The sequence below is a fragment of the Gorilla gorilla genome, chromosome 2 (assembly GCF_029281585.2).
Source record: "Gorilla gorilla gorilla isolate KB3781 chromosome 2, NHGRI_mGorGor1-v2.1_pri, whole genome shotgun sequence".
Taxonomy (NCBI): Eukaryota; Metazoa; Chordata; class Mammalia; order Primates; family Hominidae; genus Gorilla; species Gorilla gorilla.
Window position 1 is genome coordinate 83,600,082 of NC_086017.1, and position 21,449 is coordinate 83,621,530.

Here is a 21,449-nt window from a genome sequence, read left to right on the forward strand (position 1 = left end):
CTATTTTTCTTAGAGTATAAGCTATCCACTGCTCATAATAAATTACCCATAGACTTAGTGGATTAAAAAAACTCAAACATTTCTTATCTTACAATTTCTGTGGGTCAGAAATTCAGGAATGCCTTGCTGAGTGATTCTGACTCTGGTTTCTTGTGTCAGCTGGGGCTGCAGTTATCTGAAGGCTTAACAGGCTGGGGGTCTTCTTCCAAGATGGCTTGCTCATCTGGCAGCTGCCAGCAGGGCTTAGTTCCTCACTGGCTGTTGGCAGAAGGCCTCAGTTCTTTATCATGTGAGCTCTTCTATAGGGCTTCTTGAGTGTCCTTATGACGTAGCAGCTGGCTTCCCCCATGTGAGTGATCTGAGACAGCAAGATGGAAGGCAGAGTGCCTTTTATGACCTAGCCCTGGAAGTTGTGCTCCATTGTCCTGCAATATCCTCTTGGTTACATAGGCCAACCCTGTTCAGCATGGGAGGAAACTCTGCGAGGGTGTGCATACCAGGTGAGAGTTCTGAGAGCCTGGTTAAACACCACCCACTGGGAAGCTGCTGGACACACCTCGCCATTCATTCCCTTTTTTTTCTTTCTTTTTCTTTCCCTTTCTTTTCTTTCTTTTTTATTTTTATTTTTTGAGACAGAATCTCCCTCTGTCATTCAGGCTGGAGTGCAGTAGCACAATCACAGCTCACTGAAACCTCTGCCTCCCAGGCTCAAGTGGTCCTTCCACCTCAGCCTCATGGGTAGCTGGGACTACAAGCGCGTGCCACCACTCCTGGCTAATTTTTGTGTTTTATATAGAGATGGGTTTTGCCAGGTTGCCCAGGCTGGTCTCAAACTCCTGAGCTCAAGTGATCCACCCACCTTGGCCTCCCAAAGTGCTGGGATTACAGGCATGAGCCCCCACATCTTGCCGTTAATTCTTAATAATGTAGCTTTTCATCTTTCTGCCTGAGTTTTTAGAGACTTCCTCTCAACAAACTTAATAATTTCCGTCTTACTGATCTTACTTCGAAGTTTCTTTGCTGGATTTAACAATTTCTTATCACCTCCTACTTCTTGTCTTGGTTTTTCATTCACATCTAATGCTTAGCACAGTCCTGGATGCATATGAAGGCCACCTGAATGGACATTTATTAAATGAATGAATCCTTGACTTCATCTCAGTTTCCTCCCCTGCTGCTCTTCCCTAGTTCTTCTCCACCAAGGCCCAGTTGCAGGTTGGCCCTATTAGGCCAACCAATGTGTTTTATTTGGCTCACGTAGAGTTTTAAGGTTATGAGTCAACATTTGAAAGTTAGGACGTTTCACACAAAAATATGAGTTCCTAGTTTTCTTGAGCAGTTTGAAGATCTGGCATGGAAACAGTTGCTAGAACGAAGGAGAGGGGCCACTTTTAGAGACGACAGGTGCCCTTTTGTTCCTCATGGTCCCTGGCATTCTTGCTTTTTCTCTCTCTGACACCGAGGCTCTTTTAGCTTTTCATTTCTTACTGTGTTTACCATATTGTTTTTCTTACAGTGTAGAAGTCATCCTAAAACACGTGTCTCTATCAAAGTGGGGAAAATGAAAGATAAACCAGGTGTTCATGTGATTTTTCTCACACCCATCTGACTGAAGCAAGAGAGTTAGTGATCTGTGTTCTGTACCCCCAAGCTGTAGAAAATGACCCTATCATGTAATTTGCCCAGTAGGCCTCCTGCCTCCTTATCTTTGATCTCTTTTCTTTCTTATCACTCCATGTTTGAAATGGAGGATGAGGTCAGTGCTCCACTGCAGGAGAGATTAACTTTTCTATTTCTATGGAGGTGGAGAGAAGCCACCATAGAATGCATAGTCTTCTGATAAAAATACACTTCACTCATGCACACACTTTAATTATTTTGTTTTGTTTGAGAAATCTATTTGTCCAGCCAGGTGCAGTGTCTCACACCTGTAATCTCAGCACTTTGGGAGGCCAAGACAGGTGGATCACCTGTGGTCAGGAGTTTGAGACCAGTCTGGGCAATATGGTGAAAGCCTGTCTCTACTAAAAATACAAAAATTATCCAGGCATGATGGCGGGCGGGTGCCTGTAATCCCAGCTACTCGGGAGGCTGAAGCACAAGAATTGCTTGAACCCGGGAGGCAGAGGTTGCAGTGAGCTGAGATCATGCCACTGCACTCCATCCTGGGCAACAAAGCGAGACTCTGTCTCAAAAAAAAAAAAAAAAAAAAAAAAAAAAGAAATCTATTTGTCCAAGGCTTCAGTTCCACTGTCAGAGACTGTTCTTGAATTTCTTCTCATCTTCCTATTCAAGACATCCTTGCATGTCTAGATCAGAGCTCATGTTTCTATATGTGTACGTGTGGATCAAGGAAGAAGGGGAAGATGAGAGTACAGTATTCAATAAGTAAAGTTGTAGGTAACTGAGGGATGTTCATCTCCCCAAAGGAAAAGTGAATCCTGGGTTAAATGGAAGGAGCAGATTCTTCCCACAGAGGCAAGTGATGAATGAAAACGGAGACAAACTAGTTACAGCTGTGCAAGTGTTTGTTGGCAGGTCAACAGGAAAGTGGATGGAAATGCTGAAGATTTTCAATATTTAGTGTATTAGTTAGAAATTAATTTTTGCTCTTGATAACAGAGACTCAACAATATTAGCTCAAACCAATTAGGGATGAATTTTCCCTCATTTAAAAGAAAATTGGTGACAGTAGTCCAGGGCTAGTTTAGAGGCTCCATACAATCACTGTGGATCCAGCTTCCCACTATCTTTTTTTGCTCTGCCAGCCTCAATGCATGGCTTCCATCCTTAGGTCCTGAGATGGCCACTAGAGCTCTAACCCTCAGCTTGCCACGCAGGAGGGAAGAGAAGAGCAAGGGCAAGGGTCTCTCCCAGAAGCCCTCTGCCCAAAGCTTCTGCACACATCTCATTGGCCATCCCTATGTATAAGGGAGGGTAGAAAAGTAATTTTTTTTCAGCTGAACACATTGCTCAGGGTTTTTATACTAAAGACCAAAGGATAAATAAATATAACGTGCTCTGCCAAATCTATTTAAGGGAAGATAAGAAAAGTAATGGTCATTTTCTGGCCATTTACTAAGAGCTAGCACTGTGCTATAAGTCATCAAAACAACCATATGAAATAAAGTTGTTGCAGATAAGGAAACTGAGGCTCAGAGAAGTTAAGAAACTTGACTGAGGTCACATATTTAGTAAATAGGCCAGCATTTCCAAAAGCTGCTGAGTCATCCTTGGAAATTTAAAGGAGTTAAGATATCCTTTCTTGATAACCGTCTTTGGTTTCTCATTTCTCCTAGCATGGTGGAATTCCTGCAGACCAACATGAACTCCTACCATAAACTCTCCTACTCTTTACTATTAAGCTTTAAAGCCACTATAAAATAGTAGTTAAAAGCCTTTGGGAAATTTAGGCAAGTGATAAATTATCTTTGGATTTTCACCATTTCTAGACATTTAACTTAACATTTATTGAGGCTCTACAACGTACAAGGTGTTTTTTTTTTTTGAAGCTGTGTTCCTGTATATGTACCTTGCTTGTGCATATCAATATTCTTTGCTCTTTGTTTATGCATTTTGTCATTTTGGGATGAGAAGTTGTACTATTCTAGTCAAACCAAGTATAAATTTTGTCTTATACACTTACTCTTTGTAAATTGTCTACTGTAAAAATAAAAGCATAATTTTGTTGTTTTAATATGCTAGTTCATTCTTATTTGTAAGATTAAACTCAGCAATTCATGAGTGAGATTTTCAAAGAAAGCATATTACTCATAAAAGCTCATGACGGGAAATTCAGCCATACTAAGCATAGTGTCATGGGCTTTGTGTTCTGTGGGAGAACAAAGGAGGAGATTTCCTCAAACCCAGGAACAAAACAAGTTGCACCTCAGAGATTGAACTGTGGATCAAATGTTCAAAGCCTTAATCACATAAGTCATTGCCATCTCGACCAAACTCCTAGTGCTGAGTTAAAAAGATGTCTTACTGCTAACTCATCCAGGTTATTCTTAGTCTCTTTCAGAAACAAAATTCAAAGCTTACTGTGTTACTGAGGAGTTTGAATGTCAGTGTGCAGAATATACAGTTGGCCCTCCATATGTGTGGGTTTTGTACCCATGAATTCAACTAACCGTCATCTAGCATATTTTGGGGAAAAAAAAACTGCATCTGTGCTGAACATGTACAGACTTTTTTCTTTGCCATTATACCCTAAACAATATAGTATAATAACTATTTACATAGCATTTGCATTGTATTAGGTATTACAAATAATCTAGAGATGATTTCAAGTATATGGGAGAATGTGCATGTGTTACATGCAAATAATATATCATTTTAAATTAGGAACTTGAACATCCATGGATTTTGGTATCTGAGGGAGGTCCTGAAACTACTCCCCCTCAGATACCAAGGGATGACTGTACTAGGATTGAAGCTTTCCAGAGGAAGCGATCATTGTATATCTGCTTCACTTCCTCTAGAAACCCCCAAGCACATAGTGGGCACTCAGATATGTATTCAATGAGTGAACGAAAGAATATCTAATTTGCTAATTCCCTCTAAGTCTGAGGATCTAATTAGGGCCATACTTGTGGCTTCCAGACCTTAAGGGCACACCACTTTCAACTTATCACCTCTTACCCCATTTGATATCAACCCTCTGTGTACTTTGGTCTAATGAAATGGTCCTGAAAATCACCTCTTGCTTCTTACTCTTTCTCTGAGTCCTTTTCCTACCTGGTATGACAACAGCATTGGTCAAGGTTGGCTTGACCTTGTAGCAGTCTCCTCTCTTGGTTCCTGTGATGCTACGTCAGCTTGATTCTCTTTCCCTCTCTGACTTCATCTCTGTCATTCTTTGGTTTTTCTTTAATTGTTATATGGAAAGTCATAATGTTCAGTTGTCCACTGAGGTCTCCTCATACCTTTCTAAGCCCTCTTTTTTGAGGATCTTGTCTTTACAATTATCTTTTATTATTTTCTCTCCTTTGGTTCTAACCTGATTTCTCTGCCTTGTGTCTTTTTTACTCTCATCTCATACTTCCATTATCCAGCAGCCTGGAAAGCTTCTGCATACATGTCTAAAGTAAGAGTGATTACCGCCTCTCCAACACCCCCCCCCCCACACACACACTCCACTATCCCATGCTCACACTCACACAAGCAGTTCCTCACTAAAGGCTTCCTAATCCTGGATCCTGCACCACAATATCTCAAGGAACAGTCTTCAAGGTGGCTTTGACCCACCAACTCCTTCATTCCTCAAAGCCAACCCATTAAGCACTGTGGATGCCTCCTTTTGTGATACCTTTCAAAGATAATTTCCATGCCATTTGAAAAGTTGTTTAAAAATAATTTCAGTCTTACAGAAAAGTTCAAAACTAGTACAGAAGATTCCCATGCATTCATCACCCAGCTTCCCTTAGTATTAACACCATACACAACCATTGTACCATTATCACAACTGAGAAGGTAATCTAAGTATAATACCATGAACTAAACAACAGACTTTATTCATATTTCATCAGTTTTCCCAGTAATATCTGTTTTTTCAGCTCCAGGATCCCAAAGTACATTTAGCTATTATATCTCCTTGCCTCCAGCCTGAAACAATGATCATGTTCATCTTAATTACTTGGATAATATGTCTTCTGGGTTCCTCTGCTCTCAAGTTAATACTTTCTCCTTTGTAATTAATAAGTATCTTAAGGAAGATACTTTGAGATTCTACAGATACGCCATTGTATCGTTTTGTTGCCCACTAATTTTATCATCCATCAGTGGATCTTGCCTGTCTCAATTATTACTGTGATGTTCTAACAGTGATTTTCTATTTCCCTCATTATCCTTACATTTATTAATTCCTTCAACTTCATTTGAATTTAAAGTTGTTACTGTAAAAATAGTAACAACTATTTTTGTAATGAATAGTTTTTTTTGAGTGCTTACTTGGTGCCAGGTATTGGACAAAACACTTGAACACTCATGGTGTCATTTGATGCCCATGGTAACCCTTTGAATTAGATACAGTTATGTCCATTTTACAGATTAGCAAATGGAGGCCCAGAGAGGCCAAATAATTTGACCATGGTCAACAGAATGGAGTCAGCATCCCACCCATGTTTGTCTGATGCTAAAACCTGTTCTCTTACTCCCTACAAAATGCTGCATCGCTTTGGTTAAAGCACTTGTTTTGTTAGAAGTTCTGTGAGAAATCTCGCTGCCACCAGAAACTCACCCTCAAAATGCTTCCCAGAGTCTAACTCATTTCCCTAAGCCTTAACATTCTGTCTTGTTATTTTTCCCAAAACATTGCAATATTTCTCACGGAGGACAGGATGATGTCAGAAGTTCTTAACCCACACTGAAGACATCTATTATAATATCTGACTCCAAACTGACCTTCCATGCCTTCCCTGTATTAGTTCTCCACTCTAGTCAAATTTTCTATTTACAATGGCCTGTTAATTAATTGTGTTTTCTTTCTTTCTGCTTTGCTTTTCTATTTCATTTAGTTTGGAATGTTTTTTTTCTTTCTCTTCTTGTAAATCCTGCCCATTTCTTAAAGCACATGACCTAGTGGAGGTGGAAGGTAGAGCCATAGGAAGTGGAAATCCTGTGGGCTCTACCTTCAACACTTATTCAGAATCTGGCTCAAACCCACTTCCAACAGCTATTACTCAGGTCCCAGCTACTATCAACTGGCTCTGGGATTGATGCAATTGCCTCCTAATGGTTGTACCTGCTTCTATTCTTTTCCTGCTACAGCCTGTCCTCTACACAGCAGCCAGAGTGATCCTTTAAAAATGTATGTCAAAAGAGGTCACTCCTCTGCCAGACCCTGCAATGGCTCACATTTCACTAAGATTCTAAGTCTAAGTGTGTAGAAAGGCCAGGAAGACCCAACCACGTCGGCTCCACTTCCCACTTCCCCACCATCATCTCCCCAACCTGATCTCTTTCAACTCTCACCTTTGTTCATACCAGCCCAGCTACACTGACCTCTGTGCTGTTGCTGGAATATTCTAGGTTCACTGAGGCTGCAGAGCCTTTGCCTTGGCTGGTCCCTCTGCCTGGAATGTCCTTCCTCCAGATATTCATATGGCTCATTCAGCTCCTTCAGTGTTGACTCACATGTCACCTTCTCAATGAGGCCTACTCTAATATTGCAGCTTCTCCAATCATGCTTACTTTACTCCATCTTTTCCCATTTTTCACAGTACTTATTGCCTTCTAATAAACTCTACAGTTATTTTTACATCTGTGGTTTACTGTCTGGAATGTCAGTTCTAGAAGGGCAGGAATCTCTGTTCTGCTTATGGATGTATTCCAAGCACCTAGGACCGAGGCTGGCACATAGAATGTCCTCAGGAAATGATATTTGAATGATTGACGTGTCTCATTCAAAATGACCTCCTCCTCCTCTGTTGTCATGTGATATGCATCATGGCTGAACCATTCTTTTCGTATATCGTGTATGCACTGCCTCACTTCATTTCTGGTACCCACGACCTGTCTTCCCAACTAGATTGTAAGTTTGGAGTGGTGACATCTGTGGTTTTATCTTGCGAATGATCCAATCTGCCTTCTTTGGCACAGCACTCTAATTTTCCTTAATGGAAACTCTCCTTTCTCCATCTCTTAATCCATGTGATTTTGGTTGGGCTAATATTATTCTGCCTCAGGGATGGATGTGTGGCCCAGACTTATCTGAATAGAACATGGCATTACCCTAGCAACAGGGATTGCTTTGGAAATGTCTATTGACTCCACCAAGGTACTGATGGGGAACTATGAGTACTTTTTTTCTATTGAGATTGCTAGAAATTTCTAGTATATCTCTTTGCCCTACTTTTTGAGTTTCTGTCTGGAATTAATGCTGTAACAGAAGAAAGCAGAGTTCAGAAATGAACAGTGGCAGATTTGTGACAACATTACTTAAGTACCTAGATCCAGTTATGCCTAAAGTCCAGCCCTAGAGTTTTCCAGTTACCTGAGCTAATGTGTCATTTTTTAAGAAACTAAAGCCAGTTTTACTAAAGTCAATAGTACAGTGCCTTATGCATTTATTTACTTATTCATTTATTCTTAAATCTGTTTCATGAAGAACTTAAAGATGTTTACAGAGGTACATACAACTGTAAAATCAGGAGTTTAAAAAATAGTCGAAGAAAACAAGATAAGGGAGCAAAAGAGAGGAAAAAAATATATTAGTCTGCAAAGCATCTGCTGGGAAGTTCTGTACATTTTCATGGTAGGCCACACATTTAGCTCTGATATTTCAAAAGCCAAGGTTAAAAGTACAGTGAAGTTGGTTATAATCCCAGCACTTTGGGAGGCCGAGGCGGGTGGATCACAAGGTCAGGAGATGGAGACCATCCTGGCTAACATGGTGAAACTCTGTCTCTACTAAAAATACAAAAAATTAGCCAGGTGTGGTGGTGGGCACCTGTAGTCCTGGCTACTCGGGAGGCTGAGGTGGGAGAATGGCGTGAACCTGGGAGGCGGAGCTTGCAGTGAGCTGAGATTGCGCCACTGCACTCCAGCCTGGGTGACAGAGTGAGACTCTGTCTCAAAAAAAAAAAAAAAAAAAAAAAAGAGTCACAGCATACATAAAAGACATGAAACTGTGAAATTCCAGACTGGAGAGATTGATCTTATTTATCACCTATTTCTGGAACTCCATAGGTTTATTAAAAGAAACGAATGCAAACAAGTTGCATAGAGCTACCCAAATATTCCTGCTGTTGAGGCCACAGGGAATTACCTGCAATAATCTATCTAACTCTTAGTTTAACAGCATTATTCCGAATCATAAAATTCACTCATCCAGGTTTCTCTTTGGGCTATAAACATTATAGTTATATAATGATTTGGACTTGAATTAAATAACAAAAACCCTCCAAATTGCATTTAGTTTATGGGTAAGTTTGGCTTTGTGCAACAAGTGCGTTGTTTGTAAAGTAGATTATGTCACAAACATTATTTATCTTGACATTTGTATGCTTCTTTATGTTTTGTACACAACTTTGAAATTGTAGGTGATTAGGGGTTCTACATAGAATGGTAACTTCTCATTGCTTTGAGTTATTTGCTCTTTTTCATGTTTTCTTTTTTTTTTTTTTTTTTTTTTTGAGACAGGGTCTCACTCTGTCACCCAGGCTGGAGTGCAGTGGCACAATCAGGGCTCATTGCAGCTTCGACCTCCTATGGCTCAGGTGATCCTCCCAGCAGAACCTCCTGGGTAGCTGGCACTACAGGCATGTACTACCACTCCTGGCTAATGTTTTTATTTTTTGGTAGAGAGGGGGTTTGCTATGTTGCCCAGACTAGTCTCAAACTCCTAGGCTCAAGTGATCCACCTGCCTTGGCCTCCCAACATTTTGGGATGACAGACATGAGCCACCATGGCTCAGTGGTGGCTTTTGGCTTCAATCTGCCAGCTCTATGATCGAGCCAACCCACTAGCCTCTCTGTTCATTAACTTCATCACTTCCAATAATCTTTTCTTCTATCTACCTCAATCAGCCCAGAACTACACTTATCAAGAAATATACTTCCTCCTATCCTTCCAAATCATTTTCCCAGCACAATAATTCCATCCATTCCTTCAAGACGTCTAGCCATTGATTCTGCCACTTTGTCTTCTTCTGAGAGACCTCTCATATCTTTTCCCCATTTGCCCAGGTGAGAGTCCAAAGTCTAACATTCTTATTCTTGTCTTCCATATACCTGCAAATTTCTTGCCCTGGCACATCCCATCCCTAGTTATATCCTCAACCCAACCCTCTGCCTGCTCCATGCTTGATCCCCAGCAAGGAAATGTGATGTGAGGAAACGCTGCTGATGGGTTCCACATTACATTTACAGACACCATATCAAGTGGGAAAGAGTGTAGTTCTGCAACTTGATTACATATCCTTAGTTGGTTTATTCGCTTACTCATCTAGGTGACTCATGTTTATTAAAGCTTTGTGTTTCCCTAATCCTGGGCGGAAGAGAGTTTGCCCATCTTCCCAATCACCTCTGAACATGTACTGCATCTGCATTCTCATTCTCTGTGTACTGGGTCTCTTCTTTTCTCATCTACTCACACACTTCACTCCTGCAGTTGACACTGCTCTTTCCTACATAATCCATTTCTCACTCTCTTCTGGATTGTCTCTACCAGCTTACAAACAGGATAAGCAATCTTCCTTCTTGAAAAACCTCCCAAGTCTCCACTTCCATGTCCTACCACTGTCCCATTTCTCTGCTCTTCTTTATAAAACATGTTCACTGGGATAGTTATGTCTACTCACTGTCATTTCTTCTCCATGTACCATTCTTTCCTACGTCATTCCAATCAGGTTTTCATCTCCACCACTTCACTGAAACTGCTTTTGTCAAGGTCACTGATATGAGTTGGCTCTGTGTCCCCACCCAAATCTCATCTTGAATTGTACTCCCATAATTCCCATAATTCCCATGTGTTGTGGGAGGGAACTGGTGGGAGATAATTTGAATCATGGGGGCAGATTCCTCTGTACTGTTCTTGTGGTAATGAATAAGTCTCAGAGGTTTCTGCTTTCGCACTTCTCTCATTTTCTCTTGCTGCTACGATGTTTAAGAAGTGCCTTTTGCCTCCTGCCATGATTCTGAGGCCTCCCCAGCCATGTGGAACTGTAAGTCCAATTAAGCCTCTTTCTCTTCCCAGTCTTTATCAGCAGCATGAAAGTGAACTAATACAGTCACCAAGGGCCTCCATTTTGCCAAATCCAATGATTCCATTACCTCCCACTGGGTCCCTCCCACAACACATGGGGATTATGGGAACTACAATTCAAGGTGAGATTTGGGTGGGGACACAGCAAAACCATATCACCAATCCTACTCCTGTCTCAGGGCCTTTGCACTTGCTCTACCTCCACCTGAAATCTTCCTCCACTAGATCTTCACATGACTTGCTCACTCGTTTCATTCAGTGTTCTGCACATGTCTCCTCCTCAGAGAGGCCTTCCCTGACACCCCATCTAACAGTGCCTCCTGCCTCCATTGTTCTCTGTCCTCTTGTCCTGCTTTGAATTCCTTCATAGCACTTAGCACAAACTGACATGACTTTATAAATTTCTTTGTTTCCTACTTGGCTGCACCACTAGAATGGAAACTCTCTGAGGACATGGGACATCTTTGGCTTGTTCACTGTGGAATTTCCAGTGTGTAGAACAATTTCTGACAAATTGTAGATATTGAATACTACTTAAATAGCTACAGTCATTTATTAGAATATGGATGTGTAACAGACACAGCACTAGGTGCTATGAATACTGGGACAAATGAGACTATTCCTGCCCTCGAGGAGTTGCCAGTCTTGTGCGGTCATTCTTGACATGTTCTCCTTGGGCCATCAGCATTGGCATCATGTGGGAATTTATTAGAAAGACAAATCCTCAGATCCCATCTGGACCTACTGAAATAGCAACACCATGAGTGGGGCATCTGTCTGCATCTTAACAGGCCCTCCTGACAGCACAGATGTGGGGTGGAGTTTGAGAACCACTGGTCTAGTGGGAAAGTCAGATCTTAAGCAGTTATGGTATAGTGCTGGCCAGTGTCATTAGCAAATGCTAGAAGTTTAAAGAATTTCTTTGTTATAGGTAAGACTACTGTGCCAGTTCAAATAAATTCCCCAGCATATTTGTCATTTTCCATTTTCTTATTGTTTCCATTTTTCTAAAGCAAGTGAACTTACACTCTGAACAGAAGGGAAAGAAAAACAAAACCAAAACCAAAACTGCAGGTTCAAGACCAAGGGAGTTGTAGCCTAGTTTAACCAGTTTTCTAAATCCAGTTAAACTAGGTTATAACTCTTGGGGCTGGCCCACGCTCTGTGCTGTTTAAATTACAGAATCTCAAAGTGGATTGGAACAACAGGCCCAGTGTTGCCTGGTGTGAGCCTGCAAAGTACCTAGACAATAGAAGTCACTCACAAACAAGGACTTAATACAGTGCTACGGATCAAAACCTCAGTGTAAAGTTAGCCTTGGTCCAAGAAAGCAGGCCAGCTCGATTTCAGCCCCACTCTATCTGCACTGTCCACATGTCAGTGTCTCTGCTTGAGGTTTCTGTTAATGAGTTATTAGTAGAGTTTTTAGTGAACACCAGTGGGCTATTTCCCCACCACCCTTACAAACACCAGTTAGCCTGCCCAGACCTCTGATTTCAGCATCAGATAAAAAGAAGACCTCCTGGATGTTTCTACCTCATATTTACCCACTGAGCAATACTTTGTGAACCAGTTTAATTGGCTTGAATACCTCAGACATGCTATCAGCTGATAAATCAGCAGGAGGCCCTTAGAAAATTAGGTCAACCTTAATCTTATTTTATTTAGAACTTGGAGTTGGAAAGAAAGAAAGAAGAAAGAAAGAAAGAAAGAGAGAGAGAGAAAAGAAAAGAAAGGAAGGAAAAGGACAGAAGTTTGACTAGGTTTCAGTGTGCTGAATTTATTGGCTATTTCAAATCTTCCAGGATGTCTGCTGAAGCCCATATGAAAACAGTTAAATGCTATTCTAACAGACTCCAATATGCTAGGAATATGATAGGGGACATTGAATGGAAAATTCTCTAATTACTATGTTCATATTTCATGGTGAAATATATTCAAGATTAACTATATTCTAATGGGATGGTACATGTATCCAAAACATTTGGCGGCAGCTTGGTTGGGTGGGAAGGAAAAATAGCTTAATTAGGCCAGAGATAGAGTGTTCATAGAATTTCTTGTTGTACACAGCTAGTTTTAAATTTCTTGTTTCACAACTTTGAGCTACTGTTTATGAAATCAGCATTGTTGGGAAATAAATTTGGTCAGCATGCCCATCTTTCCATTTCTACACATGTGGGGCCATATTTGATGCAATGTGAGCCGTTAAGAGTCAGGGCAGCCGCCTAAGGTAAGGTATGAAGTACATAAGGCCCTCTGTGGGTTTCACAGTCATCTACTGAATTTGGAAGCCAGTCAGTTTTTCTGAAAATATACTGAAAATGACGTTAAACTACAAGGCCGAGTTTTCAATATGTTGTAAACATCCTCACACCGAGAGCAAAAATAGCCCACTTTGATTCATTGCCTGCCAGTGCTTGCTCTTAAGAGTAGCCAAGAGGAGCAAAGAAGCTGGAAAGGAAAAAAGAAAACCAGAAAGAGACAAAGAGAGAGACAAGAGAGAGAAAGAGGGTCGTGGGTTAAGAGAGACAGAGAGAGAGAGAGCAAGAGAGGAAATTTTAAAGTAAACAAGCAGCTCTAAGTACCCTGGACTTAACTTGCCGAAAACTTCAGTGGAAAGGGCAAGCCTCACTCGGAGGATCCTCGGGTAATAAAAGACGTCTTGGTTTTATGAAGGTAACTGGCATTGGCAGAGCTGCTGGCTGCCTGCCTGCATAGTCCCACGACCTATAACTTAATTTGGATTTTGGATTCATGCAAATACGAGCATCAGAGAGGAAATAAAGTCTCAGCTGACAACCAGAATGAATTTCCCAGCAGAGCTCATGAGTACATCCTTACTGTGGAGAAATAAGGGGTTTTCCAGGGCTTCCCAATTCTCAATGCTTCTAGCACTTGCATATAAAATGTTAAGCAGGGTCCATTTATAGATGACAGAGGGAGGAAAAAAATACAAGAAGAAATGATGTTCATAATATTTAGAGTACATGCATGGGAAAGATATTCAAAAGAAACAATGCTGATTATGTAAATATTTTCACTCCAAAGTTTGATGTAGTATTTGTTTTCTTATTCTCTACTATTTTTATTGCAAATTTATAGAATTTAACATTTTTTTCTTTTACAATGGCATTTTTAATTGAGTTTTTAAAACCTTCAAGCATGTTTAATTCCATTGCATTCTTCTTTTTATTCCATATTCCTTTGAGTAGCGCACATCTTTCAAAAAACTTTGCTCCTGGATCTCGTAGACTCAATTTTAGAACTGATGTTCCCTGTTTCAGGCCACCATATTTGCTCTATTTAATAACATGTTATTCCAGGGATTTCATAGATCACCAAAGAAGCCCTAGTTATCTGCTTCAGCCCAGATTCCTGGGTCCAAATCCCAGTTGCACAGTTTGATAATTGTTCAACTTTCACAAGTTACATATTTTCTCTGTAATTCAGTTTCCCCATTTTCAAAATGGAGACAAAAATAATACCTATCACATAGGGTTGTTGTGGAGGTTAAATGAGTTGATATAAATTAAACGCTAGAATAATTCCTGGCATATGGTAAGTACCACAGAAATGTTAGTTGTTATTCTGAGTCACCCAATCATTAATTTATACATCCAAGTTTTATTGGGTTATCTATGCTCTACTCCTCTGACTACAGGGCCTTTGCAACTATAGTTCTCTTCGCCTCTGTTTTTCCCCTCTTTACTCGAATAAACTATACTCTTCCTAACTTAACCTGAATGCCATTTTCTCTCAGAGTTTCCCCAGTACCCCCAGAACAGATCAGATTTTCAGTGTCCTGAGTTCCCTTCCTTCATCACATTTATAAGAGAGTTTGTAATTATGCATTTGGCTTTTATTATTTGGCAACTATATGCTCCTCCCTAGACCATGCACCCCATAAGAGCATGTACCACGCAAGTTTTTGTTCACCATTGTGTCCTCAGTGACTAGTGGAGAGTAGATGTTCAACAGGTAATTGCTGCTGAACCAGTGGGCAAATGTGCCATCACTGTACTGGGCACTAATGAGTAAAGATCAGTAATTCCTGCTCTTAAGGTACTTGCAGACAACTAGAGGCTGGAGTCCAGTCTGGACTCAATTTCAATTGTCCAGGTGAATAATGAGGAAAAGCTCAACCTAGGGCAGTGGCAATGTTTCAGATCTCCTGGCTCTGTGGCCTCATCATCTGCCCTGGTAGCCTCCAGAGCACTTGATGGCAGGGTCCCAAGGACAGGCAATAAGAATCTGGCTAGCAGAGGAGGATAAAGTGCCTATGCCCTTTCAGAAAATTGCCCTTGGGAACCCTCAATTCATACTGACTCTCTAGCTTGATGATAGCAGGAAACTCCAAGAAATTTCTCTCCAATTTTTTTCTTGGATAACTTATTCAGGCTGCTACTGACAGTGCCTCTGCAAAACTTCCTCTTCCTGTAAAATAATTTTAAACTTAATTGTGAGTTCAGTGGTAGTTGTGATTCTCAGATGTCTATTCTTTTAAGGAGTTGGCATTGGTCTACTGTTTTATGCATAACATTTGACTGCATCTTCAAACTTTGCCTGGTGTTTCACTACCAGGCATACTCAGTTCATCTATGTAGTGTGGAGAAAAATGGAGATTGGAGGACTTCATCTCAAAACTTTAATCCAGCTAAGCTTGTATCTTATTTCTATTTCCTTTCTACACTCACAGGAATAATAGTTTTACAGCTATGGACATCATCAACATACATTTATTAAGTACTTATAGCTTAGTAAGTAGGTCATGGCATATAGGACTTTAGGTTATAGGTCTTTTATATCTCTACCAATAGCTGGTTATATGACTTTGGGTTAATTACTTAATATACTGTGCCCTCATTTTCTTTCTGTATTATGCAGGTTATTTTGATACTTGCATCATAGTTGCTGTGAAGTTCAAGTGTGAGGAAGCAGTGAAGTGATTAGATCAGGGGTCCCCAACCTTCAGGCTGCAGACCTATACACAGGCCTATTAGGAACCAGCTGCATAGCAGCAGGTGAGCAGCAGGCGAGTGAGCATTACTATCTGAGCTCCACCTCGTGTCAGATCAGTGGTGGCCTTAGATTCTCATAGGAGTGTGAACCCTATTGTGAACTGTGCATGTGAGGGTTGTAGATAAAGTGCCCCTTATGATAATCTAACTAATGCCTGATGATCTGAGGTGGAAGAGTTTCATCCCTAAACCATCTCCCCCAACTCTTCCCTGGTCCATGGAAAAAATTGTCTTCCATGAAACTATTCCCTGGTGTCAAAAAGGTTGAGGACCAATAGCTTAGATAATACATGCACAGAATGCTCAATAATGGTAGGAATAAGGCTGATGCTGGTACTGATAATGTGCTCCTCGTTTGTGAAGTTCATCATGATCTCAACTCAGGAATTTACATTAAAGTTGTCCTGGACTGCCTATGTATCTAGGTATGTGCTAGAGGCAAACTCAAATTATCTCCAGAGGAAGTCACTTCAACTTAAGTCACATAGAATCCCCTCAAATACTTAAGGACAATGACCAACATACAGTTAAAAATAATCAAGCACATAAGGAAACAAGGAAATAAGGCAACAAGAGTGAGAGTTGAGAGTGAGAACCAGCAGGGACAACAGAGAGCAAAAACAATGAAGACTTCAGATATTGGACTCATCAATACAAAATTATAAAACAATGAGCTCAGAGTATTTACATCAATAAAAAGCAAGCTTGAGAATACCTACAAGCAATAGGAAACTCTAAAAATGGCAGAGATGAGCTCTGGGTATCATTGTAGCTGAGTCTTTTCATTAGCTTTTCCCTTTACCATAGCCCTTTACACAGCCTGGTCTGCCAATTTCCCATTTTAGGTCTGGGCCTTGACTTGAACCCTAATTTTAAAGTTGGGGTCCCAAAACATGCTCTTTGATATGTTGCTTCCTCTAGAATGGGATTGATTCCACTTCCTGTGCTTCCTTGGCAGAGCTGGAAATCTTGCCAGGAATGAACAGATATCCTGGGACCTCAACTTGTTGTAGGGTAGTAGCAAATCTCACTCCCTATCCTCTGTCCACTTTGGTTTCTATTTCACAGAAAACAGATCTCAAAGTGGTTAAAACAATAAAGAACCTTATTATTTCACAAAACAGGAAATCAAAAGGTAGCCTGGGCTGTAGGGTTGGTTAATTCAGCAGTTCAGCAATGAACTCAGATTCTTTCTGCCTTACCATCCACACCATTGGCTTGATTCTACAGCTGGTTTTACTCTTCATCTCAAAGTGGCTGTCAGGAGCAATCAGAAGCATTTGTGTGTTTATTCAAACCCAGTCAGGGAGAGAGAAAGTGAGGCTCCCCAAAATCGCTGGCTAAAAGTCTTTTTTTTGTTCTGATTGGGCCAACACAAGTCATGTGACTACCCTGCTAAACATATTTACTGATTGGCTTAAATCCGAATTTCTCAACCAATCACTGGCAAGAAAGAACTGATTTATAGAAACGGCTTAGACCGGTAAGTGGTTCCTGCTTCTCCAAGGGGCTGAAACTAGCACTGTGAGGAAATGTAAGGGGCTGCTGTTGTCACAATGATTTGAGAGAACAGGTGGAATAGAAGTTAAATGTCTTGCAAAGCATAAAGAAGATGACAATATAGTCTCACACAGTACTAAACTGTCCTCTGACCTGCAGGACATTAAAAAAAGACCTTTATTGAGATATAATTTACATACCATAGAACTCACCTATTTAAAGTACACAGTTTAATGTTTTTTAGGTTATTCAAAGAGTTTTACAACTATCACTATGATCAATTTTAGAACATTTTCATCTTTCTCTCTTCCCAAAAAACCCATACTCATAGCAATCACTCAACCTCCCACTCTCAGTCCTAGGAAATCTCTAATCTACTTCCTGCCTCTATAGATTGTCCTAGTCTGGATTTTTGATATACAGTCAGGTGTCACTTAACAATGGCAATACCTTCTGAGAAATGTGTTATTATGCAGTTTTATTGTTGTGTAACATCATAGAGGCTCCTTATACTAACCTAGATGGTATAGCCTACTACATACCTGTGATATATAGTATAGTTTGTTGCTCTTAGGCTACAAATCTGTACAACATGTGACTGTAGTGAGTACTGTAAGCAATTGTTACACAAAAGTATTTATGTATCTAAACATATGTAAACATAGAAGTACCTGTGTTAGGCTGTTCTTGCATTGCTCTAAAGAAGTACCTGAGGCTGAGTAATTTATAAATAAAAGAGGTTCCTTTGGCTCATGTTTCTGCAGCCAGCACAGGAAACATAGCTCCGGCATCTACTTGATTTCTGGGGAGGTCTCAAGGAGATTTTACTCGTGGCAGAAGGCAAAGCAGAAGCAGGTATGCCACATGGCCAGAACAGGAGCAAGAGAGAGAAGTGGGGAGGTGCCACACACTTAAACAACCAGATCTTGTGAGAACTCACTCACTATCACAAGGAGAGCACCAAGCCATGAGGGATCCACTCCAAGGACCCAAACACTTCCCACTGGGCCCCATCTCCAACACTTGGTATTACATTTCAACATGAGATTTGGTGGGGATATATATATACACAAATTATATTAGAACTGTAAAAATATGGTATGGTAATCTTATGGGACTACTGTTGTGTATACAGTCTGTCATTGACCAAAACATCAGCAGCACATGACTGTAAATCAAATAAAACAATATGTGGACTTTGGTGGCTGGCTTCTTTTAGTTAGCATGTTTTCAAAGTTCATCCATGTTGTAGTATGCATCAGTACTTCATTCTTTTTCAGTGTGAATAAGATGTTCAGTGTGAATGAACAATGTTCCATTGTTTGGAGATACCATATTTTATTTATCCATTCATCATAATGAATATTGAATCATCATTGATGGGCATTTCAGTTGTTTTCTCTTTTTTGCTGTTTTGGACACTCACATACAAAGTTTTGGGTGAACGTATGCTTACCTTTCTCTTGGGTATATACCTAGTAATGGAATTGCTGGATCATATGGCAACTCTATTTTTAAACTTCGGAGGAACTGCTAGACTGTTTTCCAAAGCAGCTGCACCATTTTACATTCTTCCCTGATCTGCAGGTGGGAATATCTCTATAATCATTTGAGTGCATTATATGACTGATTTACATATAAACATAAAGCATTGATTTGCAAGATACAATTGGCAACCACACTATTTGTTGTATTTCAGTTACCAAAAAAACACATCTTCTATCAGTCTATACCAGTGGCTGTCAGCCAGAGGTAATCTTTCCCCCAGAGGCAGTTTGCAATGTCTGGAGACATTTTCGGTTGTGAGGTGTGTGTGTGTATGTGTGTGTGTGTGTGTGTGTATGTATGTGTGTTACTAGTGTCTAGTAGATGGAGTCCAGGGATGCTGTTAAATATCTTACAATGCATAAGACAGCCCCGACAACAACAACAAAAAGACTTATCTAGCCCAAAATGTCAATAGTGCTGAGGCTGAGAAAACATGATGTCAACTCAGAGTCCTCAAATTCACAATGCTTCTTTTTACAAGTATACCACTTTCCTAGTATTTATTATGTGCTTTAAAGGAGTCATGCCTGGGCATTTTCTGATTGGAATGCATATAATCTTATTATAGGAAATGTTTAAAATCTTTTATATCATAGTTAGGAAATTATGTAGATTGTATAAAATATATAGATTATACTAGCTTTGAGCTTCATTTCTGGATAATACAATTGCTAGAACAGGAATCAATGGCTTGGATCCCTCAGGTTCAACACTGGGAGCCGGGATGGGTGCAGCTTCCTCAGAGACCATTGAGCCTCCAGGGGATGGATGGATGCTGGAGGGAAACTGGGGCTCTGTGAGGGAGGAGGAAGAGGAGAATGCTGCACAGACAGTGAACAGGGTCTACCATAATTCCTAGTGTTTGCAAAGATCCAGATTTGGCTCCTGGGGAAGCCTAACTGTATTTCTTACCTGGTTACTTTATAATCTTCTTTCTTTTGTACCTTCAACTCATTTCAGTAGATTATGTTATTTGCAACCAAAAAGATCCAGAAGTAAAACAAAGGCAGGTGGGAAGATAATGTAAGTGAAGGAAAAAATAGTTTGATATTCTCATAAGTTTAAAGAAGGACTGTTATAGATATGAATTAAAATTGTCTTGCCTGTTGGCTTTTATCAGCAGATGTGGCTATGGGGCTTGTCCGTTTACAAATTTGAAAAAGATGGAGAAAACTTAGGCTTCATATTGAAGATGGTGCAGAGTTTGCATGTGGGCAACAAAGGGTTCACAACAAACGAGGTGTCATGGGAAAAATAAGAGCTGAAAACGTTTCCTGCCTCTGGGAAGTTGGTGCTATGAAAGTTTCCTCTGCTAAGTAATCAAGTAGCACATTTCTGTACTGGTCTGTGAAGAAGAAGGCAGTACTATGGCTGACGAGTTAAACTTTTCTTTGCAGCTTTGAACCTCACTGTGTGTGAGAATCTCAGCATATGTGTCCAAGCCTACCTGTGCATGTTTGGGTTTAAATCAGATTCCTGGATACTGCCCTAAGGGATGACAGTCTTAGTAGGTCCTGTGGGTGCCTGGGAATCTGCATTTTAAACAAATGTTTCCTCCTCATCCTTTATTCCCCTCTCCTCTTCATGGTTTTGATCCAGGCTTTGAGAATTTTGCTTTAGATGTAATGATTCTTGTCTTTTTCATGACTGAGGCAAGAGTTGGGAAGGACAGTGCTGCCAGCTTGTCATGTTGCAGTGAGCTTACTCAGATCCGTTTGTCAGCTCAGCTTTCTGACTGCTTAGAGAGCCAGAGAAGCTGGCTCTTCTGGGAATGGCTGACATTCCCGCTACAATGGAATTTCCTTTGCTGCAGAAGCTGTGGCTTGCATCACGCTGTGCACAGATTTTGTTGCTATTCAGTAAGATTTCCTTGAAGTGGCCTCAATTGAGTGATGGCTAGGAATGGGGCTTGCAGGCCCTGAGAGCACACTGATTGCAGTGTGGACATCATGCAGGGTTTTGCAATGCAGAGGAAAATGGTGTTGGGCCAGTGATCATGTCAGCTGCCTTACGAAATGTACTTCTTGTGCCCTCGCAGAGGAGTTACTCTTGATACTGACCAGGGTTAGCGGAAGTGATGAATGTATTTATATGTGTATATAACCCCTGATGGGTTGAGGTTTCTGTGTTTTCAATGGACTTTGATGTGGAGGAGAAAATACATTTCAAGAAGAAATCCCTGTAGGAGAGAAGGCTGGGTGCCTTCCCCCTCCCCCAAAGGCATTCTGATCCAGATAGAAAGCAGGCCCTGAGGATATAAAAATTTGAAGTGCTGTGGAAAACAGTAATTTCAGCTGGGACTGCTGGTGGGTGTGGAGAGATGACTCAGATTCATGAAAGAGAATCAAAGACATCCTGGAAAGAAGAAATGTGTTTGGTAGCATATGGCTGTTTTGCCTTTTTCTTTCTGGGAATAGGGGAGCTTTGAGAAGGAATACAGGGCATATACTAGTGTTAGGGAGGACTAGGGAGCTAGATGTCACCTGCCAAGGCCAGAGGTGTCCTTAGAAAGAACAATAGGCCATCTTGGTGACAGAAATGGTACTAATGCTTCCTGGATAGCAAATACCAGGAACTCTGTAGCACTGCTCTCCTCACCCTTCCCCATAACCGACATTGCCAATGGATCACAGTGCCCTTTTTCACTTGAGGCAGTCATTAGCAACAGGTCAGAG